This window comes from Piliocolobus tephrosceles, chromosome 16 (assembly GCF_002776525.5).
Source record: "Piliocolobus tephrosceles isolate RC106 chromosome 16, ASM277652v3, whole genome shotgun sequence".
Taxonomy (NCBI): domain Eukaryota; kingdom Metazoa; phylum Chordata; class Mammalia; order Primates; family Cercopithecidae; genus Piliocolobus; species Piliocolobus tephrosceles.
The window spans coordinates 18,411,729-18,420,507 of record NC_045449.1 but is presented as its reverse complement, the minus strand read 5'-3'; the positions used below and the strand labels follow the sequence as shown (position 1 = coordinate 18,420,507).

The 8,779-nt window shown below is 48.0% G+C and overlaps 1 non-coding gene and 1 pseudogene across 2 annotated transcripts; both read left to right on the top strand.

The window, feature by feature from the left end:
• Positions 1-491: 491 nt before the first annotated feature.
• LOC111527371 lies at positions 492-836 on the top strand (annotated as a pseudogene). The gene has a single exon (XR_004228540.1). The product of XR_004228540.1 is annotated as a CCDC144A N-terminal pseudogene (transcript).
• A 1,992-nt stretch (positions 837-2,828) lies between these two features.
• LOC111527373 lies at positions 2,829-2,937 on the top strand. Its single transcript, XR_002726643.1, has one exon. It is a non-coding gene; the product is annotated as a U6 spliceosomal RNA (small nuclear RNA).
• Positions 2,938-8,779: the final 5,842 nt, after the last annotated feature.

Genomic DNA, 8,779 nt, shown 5'->3' with positions numbered 1-8,779 from the left:
ACCCCTGAACAGAGCAAGCCAAGGAGCAGGTGCGCCGGCGGCTCTGTGAGGCGTCACTCATGACAGGCAGGCTGGGCGCTGCCATCCGGAACCCTCCCAGGGACGACCCGCCAGCCCAGGCCGGCGCCGGAGCTGCAGCACCACCTGCAGGCCAAGGAGTTTTTTCTGGGAGGCTGGAGCTTCCGTTGCAGTGACGTCACAAGTGCACATGCGCACTGGTGTGTAACGGACTGGCTTGGCCTCACCTGCATGGCTTGGCCTTACCCACGAGGCTTGGCGGTGGTCGCTTGGCTTGGCGGTGATCGTTTGGCCTGGCGGTGGTCGCTTGGCTGGGCGGTGGTCGCTTGGCTTGGTGTGGCAGTGATCACTTGGCTTGATGTGGCAGTGATCGCCTGGCTTGGCATTTCTGGCTTGGCGGTGCTCCTTTCACAGATTGGAAACCGCGGGCTTTCCTGCCGGGAGGTTGTGGCCCAGGCAGTAGCTCTCTACTGATGGCCTCCAGGGGTGGAGAAGAGCGGGAAGGGTCTGAGGGGTCCCCGAAACCGACAGTCTCCGCCATGAGGAAGACCCCTAGCGTTGGGAGCCAGGAGGACCAGTTGTCCTTAAGCTACCTGGGGGACCGGTGGTCCTCAGACTCCTTCGGCTGGTTAAGCGACAGCGCGGGCAGCGACAGCGAGCACGATGAGGGCGCCTTAGACCAGCCCCAGCACGACGTCCACCTGGAAGATCTCTGCGAGCTCCACAGAGCTGCCCGGTCGGGCGACGTCCCTGGGGTGGAGCGCGTCCTGGCTCCTGGAGACCCTGGCCTGAACAAGAGGGATAGGAAGGAGAGGTAATGGCCAGGAGAAGGAGGCCGGCGCGCCGTCCTGTTGGGGACCCCGGCTTTCTGGTGCCCGCAGGCCCCATGGCACCGGGGAGGGGAAACCTCAGAGGGGTCAGGGGCCCAGGTCTCTTAGTGAGACGGGAGAACATATAAATGATTATTACTATTGCAAAGGTGTTGCTTTACTTTACAGTTTTCTTGAAAAATATTGCACTTCCCCGAGGCGGAGCTTGCAGTGAGCTGAGATCGCGCCACTGCACTCCAACCTGGGCAACAGAGCGAGACTCCCTCTCAAAATAATTAATAAATAAATAAATAAATAATAAATAAATAAATATTGCACTTCCCAGCCGGGCATGGTGGCTCACGCCTGTCATCCCAGCACTTTGGTAGGCTGAGGCTGGTGGATCACGAGGTCAGCAGATCGAGACCATCCTGGCTAACAACAGTGAAACCCTGTCTCTACTAAAAATACAAAGAATAAAAATTAGCCGGGCGTGGTGGCATGCGCCTGTAGTCCCAGCTACACGGGAGGCTGAGACAGAAGAATCACGTGAACCCGGGAGGTGGAGCTTGCAGTGAGCCGAGATCATGCTACAGCACACCAGCCTGGGCGACAGAGCCAGACTCCAAACAAAACAAAGCAAAACAAAACAAAAAAACAAAAAAATTGCCCTTCCCAAATGTGTTTATCCATTTTCTCAATTTATTGAGAATTTATTGAAGCATAAGCTGAACACCTATTATATAGCAGACATATTCTACTTTCGCTCAGGTTCCTTCCATCCTTAAAAACTTCATGTTGGCTGGGCACAGTGGCTCATGCCTGTAATCCCATCACTTTGGGAGACCGAGGCAGGCGGATCACTAGGTCAGAAGTTCGATCAACATGGTGAAACCCCGTCTCTACCAAAGATACAAAAATTAACCAGGCATAGTGGCATGCGTCTGTAATCCCAGCTACTTGGGAGGCTGAGGCAGAAGAATCGCTTGAACCCAGGAGGCGGAGGTTGCAGTGAGCCAACATCGCACCACTGTACCCCAGCCTGGGTGATAGAGTAAGATATCGTCTCAAAATGATGATAATAATAATGATGATGATGTTGGCCGGGCGTGGTGGCTCACGCCTGTAATCCCACCACTTTGGGAGGTGAAGGCGGGCGGATCATGAGGTCAAGCGATGGAGACCATCCTGGCCAACATGCTGAAACCCCATCTCTATTAAAAACACAAAAATTAGCTGGATGTGGTGGTGCGCGCCTGTAGTCCCAGCTATTTTGGAGGCTGAGGCAGGGGAATCGCTTGAACCTTGTAGGCAGAGGTTGCAGTGAGCTAAGATCCCGGCACTGCACTCCAGCCTGCTGTCCAGCCTGAGTAAACTGAGAGATTTAAAATTGGAGTGTGATGACTTAATCTCAGTGGAAATTTTTGCTCCCTCCTTTCAAAGAAAAGCATTTCTGAAGGTAGAAAATAGTGAAAGGTAACCTTTAACTGCCTTTTGAAAATGTATAACAGTCTTATGCACTAATATTAATAATTGGAAATGCCTGATTTACATGCATTCTATAAATCTAAGTATTGAATAAAATGAGCCATACCTATTCTTTTGAATCCTGAGTTTCCTTTGGCTTAAAGTATTTTTGAAAATCAAAGTAAGAATTATTTTGTTTTAAAAATTTGTTATGCTTTTAATCTCAGCCTAGACTTCGCCGAGACCTTCATGTTAAGTTATCCTTTATGCCCTCGGGGTTCAGTTCAAATAATGTTGCAGGAAGAGATGAGTTTCCTTTTGTCATTGCCACCAGATCTGTATGCTGAGGCCCCTTTATATCCAGTATGATACCTTTTCTTAGGTCATGGAAGGTCTCATATTATCCTTTCCCAGAGTTGTGGCAGGAAGCCATCACCAGAATTCTGAGTCTCAAGTATGTTAGTTGGATTTAACAGAGCTAACTAAGCCTCATCCATGACTCATGAGTATCCATGTATAAAAAGAGAGCTTTGTGCTTGCTTCAGCAGCAAACATATACTGAAATTGGAATAAAACGCAGAGAAAATTAGCATGACCCCTGCATAAGGATGATGCACAGATTTGCAAAGTGGTTCATATTTTGTGCAGTCAGTGGAAGTTCATTTGACTCTTTGCTGACTGCTCCAAAGAAACAGTGTGAGTCAAAGCAAACTGGGTGTCACCTAATATTAAATTTGTGATTTTTCACTACAAAAATATGCAGTAAGGAGATCCATGGAGTGAGAATGGAGATGAGTAACGTGGGATATTGTGTGCAAATATATTGTTAGTATGTATCTCAGAAATGAGAGAATGTCAATTTGCATCTCTTTCATGGAACTGAAAACAAAAAATAAAATTAGAATGTTATTTTCCATGTCAGTTGGAGATGAAGATGGGGATTGAGCATTGTTCTAACAAAGATCTACCGATTCAGAGTTTGAGTCTAAGTTTTCCCCATTCACATTCTATCATAAGTGTTTGTATTAGTCAGGACTTTTGCAATGAAACCCAGCTTAAACCAGCTAAATATAAAGGGAAAGGGGCTAACTGAGGAGGGACAAGGCTGACTTCCATAGCTAAAAAGTCCAGGGGACAGCTTCATATGGCTAGATCCAGTACTGCACTATCTCCAGGGTTTTGTCTTTCTTTGGTGATTTTATTCTCAGGCAAGCTCTACCCAGTCATGCCAACAGGGCCACCAGCACTTGGAGGCCCCTATAACACTTCATTCTGTGAACTCAGTAAGAAAGAGGCCCTACCCCTCCAACGTCCTTTGCAATGTCCAGTGAAGGACTCTGATGTCATATGTACACACAGGCATCTCACACATACATGCAGACATCACTCACACTCAAATGTTCCCCATGTGCATGGCACATACATTCATGAATCACACACACTCATACATCACACACACTCATCACACACACACCCAGCTGTCCCTCACATAGGTGTGACTCAATATTCACACACGGCTGGGCATGGTGGCTCACGCCTGTAATCCCAGCACTTTGGGAGGCTGAGTCAGGCAGATCTCTTGAGCTCACGAGTTCAAGACTAGCCTGGGCAACGTGGTGAAACTATCTCTACAAAAAATACAAAAAATTAGCCAGGCGTGGTGGCACATGCCTGTAGTTCCAGCTACTCATCTGCCCCTGATTCCGCACTTTCCAATTATGGAAATGAAAAACGAGTCCTGATGGGTGGAGTGCTGCTGTGACTCAGCACAGTGTCACCAGTAGTGCCAGGAGGATGGCTGGGGGAGGATGGCTTGAGCCTGAGAAGTGGAGCTTGCAGTGAGCTGAGACTGCATCATTCCACTCCAGCCTGGGCAGCAGAGCCAGACCTTGTCTCAAAAAACAAAAAACAAAACAAACAAACAAAAAAACAACAACAAAAAAGCTCTCTCCCTCAGATTTTATAGACTTGCAAACGGCCACCCTTAGAGGGCTAACTCACCCAGATTTAGTTGATATGCTATGTTTTTCAGGAACACACCTACCTCTTACCTAACACATCGCTTCTTCTTTTTGTTTTTTTTTTTTGTTTGTTTGTTTGTTTTTTTTTTTTTTGAGATGGAGTCTCACTCTATCGCCCAGGCTGGAGTGCAGTCGTGCAATCTCAGCTCACTGGAACCTCCACCTCCCAGGTTCAAGTGATTCTTCTGCCTCATCCTCCCAAGTAGAGGAGATTACAGGCATGCAACACCACTCCTGGCTAATTTTATATTTTTAGTAGAGACAGAGTTTCTCCATGTTGGTCAGGCTGGTCTCGAACTCCCGACCTCAGATGATCCGCCTGCTTTGGCCTCTCAAAATGCTGGGATTACAGGCATGAGCCACCACGCCTGGCATCACATTGCTTCTTACCTAGATGTAGTTCTGCCACATATCACTCTAAGTCTGTGTGTAACAGATTGAAGCCCTCTCATTCTCCCAAAATGCTGTAGGGCCTTTGAAAGAATTAAATACATTCAGGTTTTTTTTTAACTACCTATATTGAAAGCCACAGATTGGGAGAAAATATTCACACTACATATATCTGATGACAAAGGACATATATCCAGAAGACAGAAATAACTCATTTTTAATTTTTTTTTTTTTTGAGACGGAGTCTTGCTCTGTTTCCCAGGCTGGAGTGTGGGTGTGTGATCATAGCTCACTGCAGCCCCAGCCTCCTGGACTCAAGTGATCCTGCTGCCTCAGCCTCCCAAGTAGTTGGGACTACAGACATGTGCCCCTGCACCTGGCTTAAAGTTTATTTTTTAAAACCTGCCTGCCTGAAGGGTTGTCTGCCCTGCTCACAGTCTCTGTGGACTGTCTTGACTTCCCTCCCACTCCCTCTGGGCACCTGCCCTCGGTACAGCTGCCCTCCAGCCCCTCTGTGGCCTCTACAGCTCTGCCTGTGCTGTTGTTCCCTTCTCTGCTTGTGGAAATCCTGTCTCCACTGAGGCCCTGCTCTGGGAAACTTCCGCCTCCCACAGGCTTTCCCGGTGTGTGACTTCACTCCTTTGCTGGCATTTAGAGCTGAGAGGCCTGGGGAAACTAACTCAAACAGTTGGTGACAGCTGAGGAGAGGCTGGAAGGTGAGGGACTCAGAGCTGGGGACATGGATGGACAATGCTGTAACTGCCCTCGCAGCCCACCATCCAGGAGGAAGCCGAGGAGACAGGCCTGGGCCCAGGCTCCAGGGCTCAGAACAGTTAGATCAGGGTCCTGTTGATTCTGCCTTTAAATCTAAGAGGGCGGCCCAGATTATATATCAGGAGATGGCTGCATATAACAGAAAACAAAATAACAACTACAGGCCAGGCGCAGTGGCTCACACCTGTAATCCCAGCACTTTGGGAGGCCAAGGCAGGTGGATCACTTGAGGTCAGGCATTCGAGACCAACCTGGCCAATATGGCGAAACTCTATCACTACCGAAAACACAACCATTCAGGCCGGGCGCGGTGGCTCATACCTGTAATCCCAGCACTTTGGGAGGCTGAGGCGGGTGGATCACCTGAGTTCAGGAGTTCAAGACCACCCTGGCCAGCCTGGCCAACATGGTGAAACCTCGTCTGTACTAAAAATACAAAAAATTAGCCAGGCGTGGTGATGGGCACCTGTAATCCCAGCTATTTGGGAGGCTGAGGCAGGAGAATTGCTTGAAGCCAAGAGGCGGAGTTTGCAGTGAGCAGAGATTGTACCACTGCACTCCAGCCTGGGCAACAAGAGCGAAACTTCATCTTTAAAAATAAAAAAATAAAAATAGGCCGGGCACGGTGGCTTACGCCTGTAATCCCAGCACTTTGGGAGGCTGAGGCAGGTGGATCACAAGGTCAGGAGATCGAGACCATCCTGGAGAACACAGTGAAACCCCATTTCTACTAAAAATACAAAAAATTAGCCGGGCGTGGTGGTGGGCGCCTGTAGTCCCAGCTACTCGAGAGGCCGAGGCAGGAGAATGGTTTGAACCCGGGAGGTGGAGCTTGCAGTGAGCCGAGATCGCACCACCACACTCCAGCCTGGGTGACAGAGCCAGATTTTGTCTCAAAAAAATAAATAAATAAAAATAAAAGTAAAATGCAGGTCGGGCACAGTGGCTCATGCCTGTAATCCCAGTTCTTTGGGAGGCCGAGGTGGGAGGATCACCTGAGATCAGGAGTTCAAGACCAGCCTGGCGAACTTGGTGAAACCCTATCTCTACTAAAAATACAAAAATCAGTCAGGTGTGATAGCGGGTGCCTGTAATCCCAGCTACTTGGGAGGCTGAGGCAGGAGAATCACTTGAACTTGGGAGGCGGAGGTTGCAGTGAGCTGAGTTCATGCTACTGCACTCTAGCCTGGGTGACAGAGTGAGACTCCATCTCGATAAATAAATAAAGGAGTTCAAGACCACCCTGGCCAGCCTGGCCAACATGTAAATAAATAAATAATTTATAACATATAAATAATATAACATACAACATATAAATAAATAAATAATTAAAAATACAAAAGTTTGTCAGGCGTAGTGGTGGGTGCCTGTAATCTCAGCTACTCAGGAGGTTGAGGTGGGAGAATCGCTTGAACCTGGGAGATGGAGGGGGCAGTGAGCCAAAATTGTGCCACTGCACTCCAGAGTGAGGCTCTGTCTTAAAAAAAAAAAAAAAAAAAAAAGTTATTGCTTTCTCATTCATGGCAATGCCACGAAGTCTCCAGAATTTGGGCTTTTATTAGTTTTCCAGTTCATCAACCCTCAAGATTAGGCTTCATCCTCGTGATTCAAAACAGCTGCCTAAACTCCAGTCATTACATATTTGTATTCCAGGTCAGCAGCTGGAGGATAAGGCCAAAGAAGAGCTTATTTTTATTTTTATTTTTGAAACAGGGTCTGGCTCTGTCACCCAGGCTGGAGCGCAGTGGCGCAATCTCGGCTCACTGCAATTTCCACCTCCTGGGCTCAAGCCATCCTCCCACCTCAGCCTCCCAGGTAACTGAGACTACAGCTGCACACCACCACACCTGACTAATTTTCACATTTTTGGTAGAGACAGGGTTTCACCGTGTTGTCCAGGCTGGTCTCGAACTCCTGAGCTCAAGCAATCCACCCACCTCAGCCTCCCAAAGTGCTGGGATTATAGGCGTGAGGCACCACGTCCTGCTGAAGGGCTTCTTCATTTTAAGGCACCTTCCTGGAAGTCCCAACACATCTGCTTACATCCCACTTGTCAAAACTTAGTGCAGTGGCCATACCTAGCTGCAGGAGAGGCTGGGACATGAATTATTTTGCCGCCCTCAGAGAGTATGAGTAGTGGTTCTTAAACCTGAGCGGGAATCATCACCAGCTGGAGGGACTGCTAAACCATTGAGTGCTGGGCCGCATGCCAGAGTTTCCGATTCAGCAGAGCTGGAGTGGAACCTGAGAACTTGCATTTCTGTTAAGTTCCCAGGGGCTGCTGCTGTCCAAGGGTCACACTTTGAGAACCACTGTCTAGAAGCTCTGTTTGTTTGTTTGCTTGTTTTCTTTGAGACAGGGTCTTGCTCTGTTGTCCAGGCTGGAGTGCAGCGGCACAATCACAAGTCTCTGCAGTCTCAAGCCCCTGGGCTCAAGCAGTCCTCCCACCTCAGCCTCCAGAGTAGCTGGATTCACAGGCACATGGTACCACACCTGGCTAATTTTTCTATTTTTTTTTTTTTTTTTGTAGAGATGAGGTCTTGCTCTGTTGCCCAGGCTCCCTCAAACTCCTGGGCTCAAAGCAGTCCTCCTGCCTCAACCTCCCAAAGTGCTACATGGATTACAGATGTTAGGCACCACGCCCAGCCCTAGGAGCCCTGTGTCTAAGGATGGAGGAGAGAGTGGATGTTAGGGAGGTACAAGTCATCTCCATCACAGACGGGGAGGAGACCCCAATCATGTCCCACAAAGGTCCACAGACAGAGTGAAGACATTCCTTCCAGCCTTGCCACTGGATGCTCACTATGCATCTCCTATCAAATGTATAAAAACACACTCACATAGTGCAGAAAACAAAACTCTGCTGTAAAATAAAATTTGAAAGGATTTTTATGATTTTGTTTCTGAAATCATTTGGCTACAAATGATTCACTCAACTTTTTATGATCAACTGTGGTTTCATGCAATCCTTTTATCTTGCTTCATGGGGAATTCTGGCAATGTGAAAAATTTTAGGCCACATGTTTTCCACTGTCCTGAAAATTTTATAAGCATTAGATTTAACGATGAAGAAATCGTGTATAATGTTATAGGCTGTGTTATGCCCAGACCGTTTATTCCCCGAAGAAGACCACCAGAGTCCAGAGTCAAAGCCAAGCGGCAAGGATCTTTACTGCAAGTTCGAACTTGGTCCCTCCATTCCACAACATACAAGAGGGCCTCGAACAATGCGTGCGCTCGCTTCTTATACCCCGATGTAAACAGGATATGTAAAGTTACAGAGAAACAAGGGAATTCTTC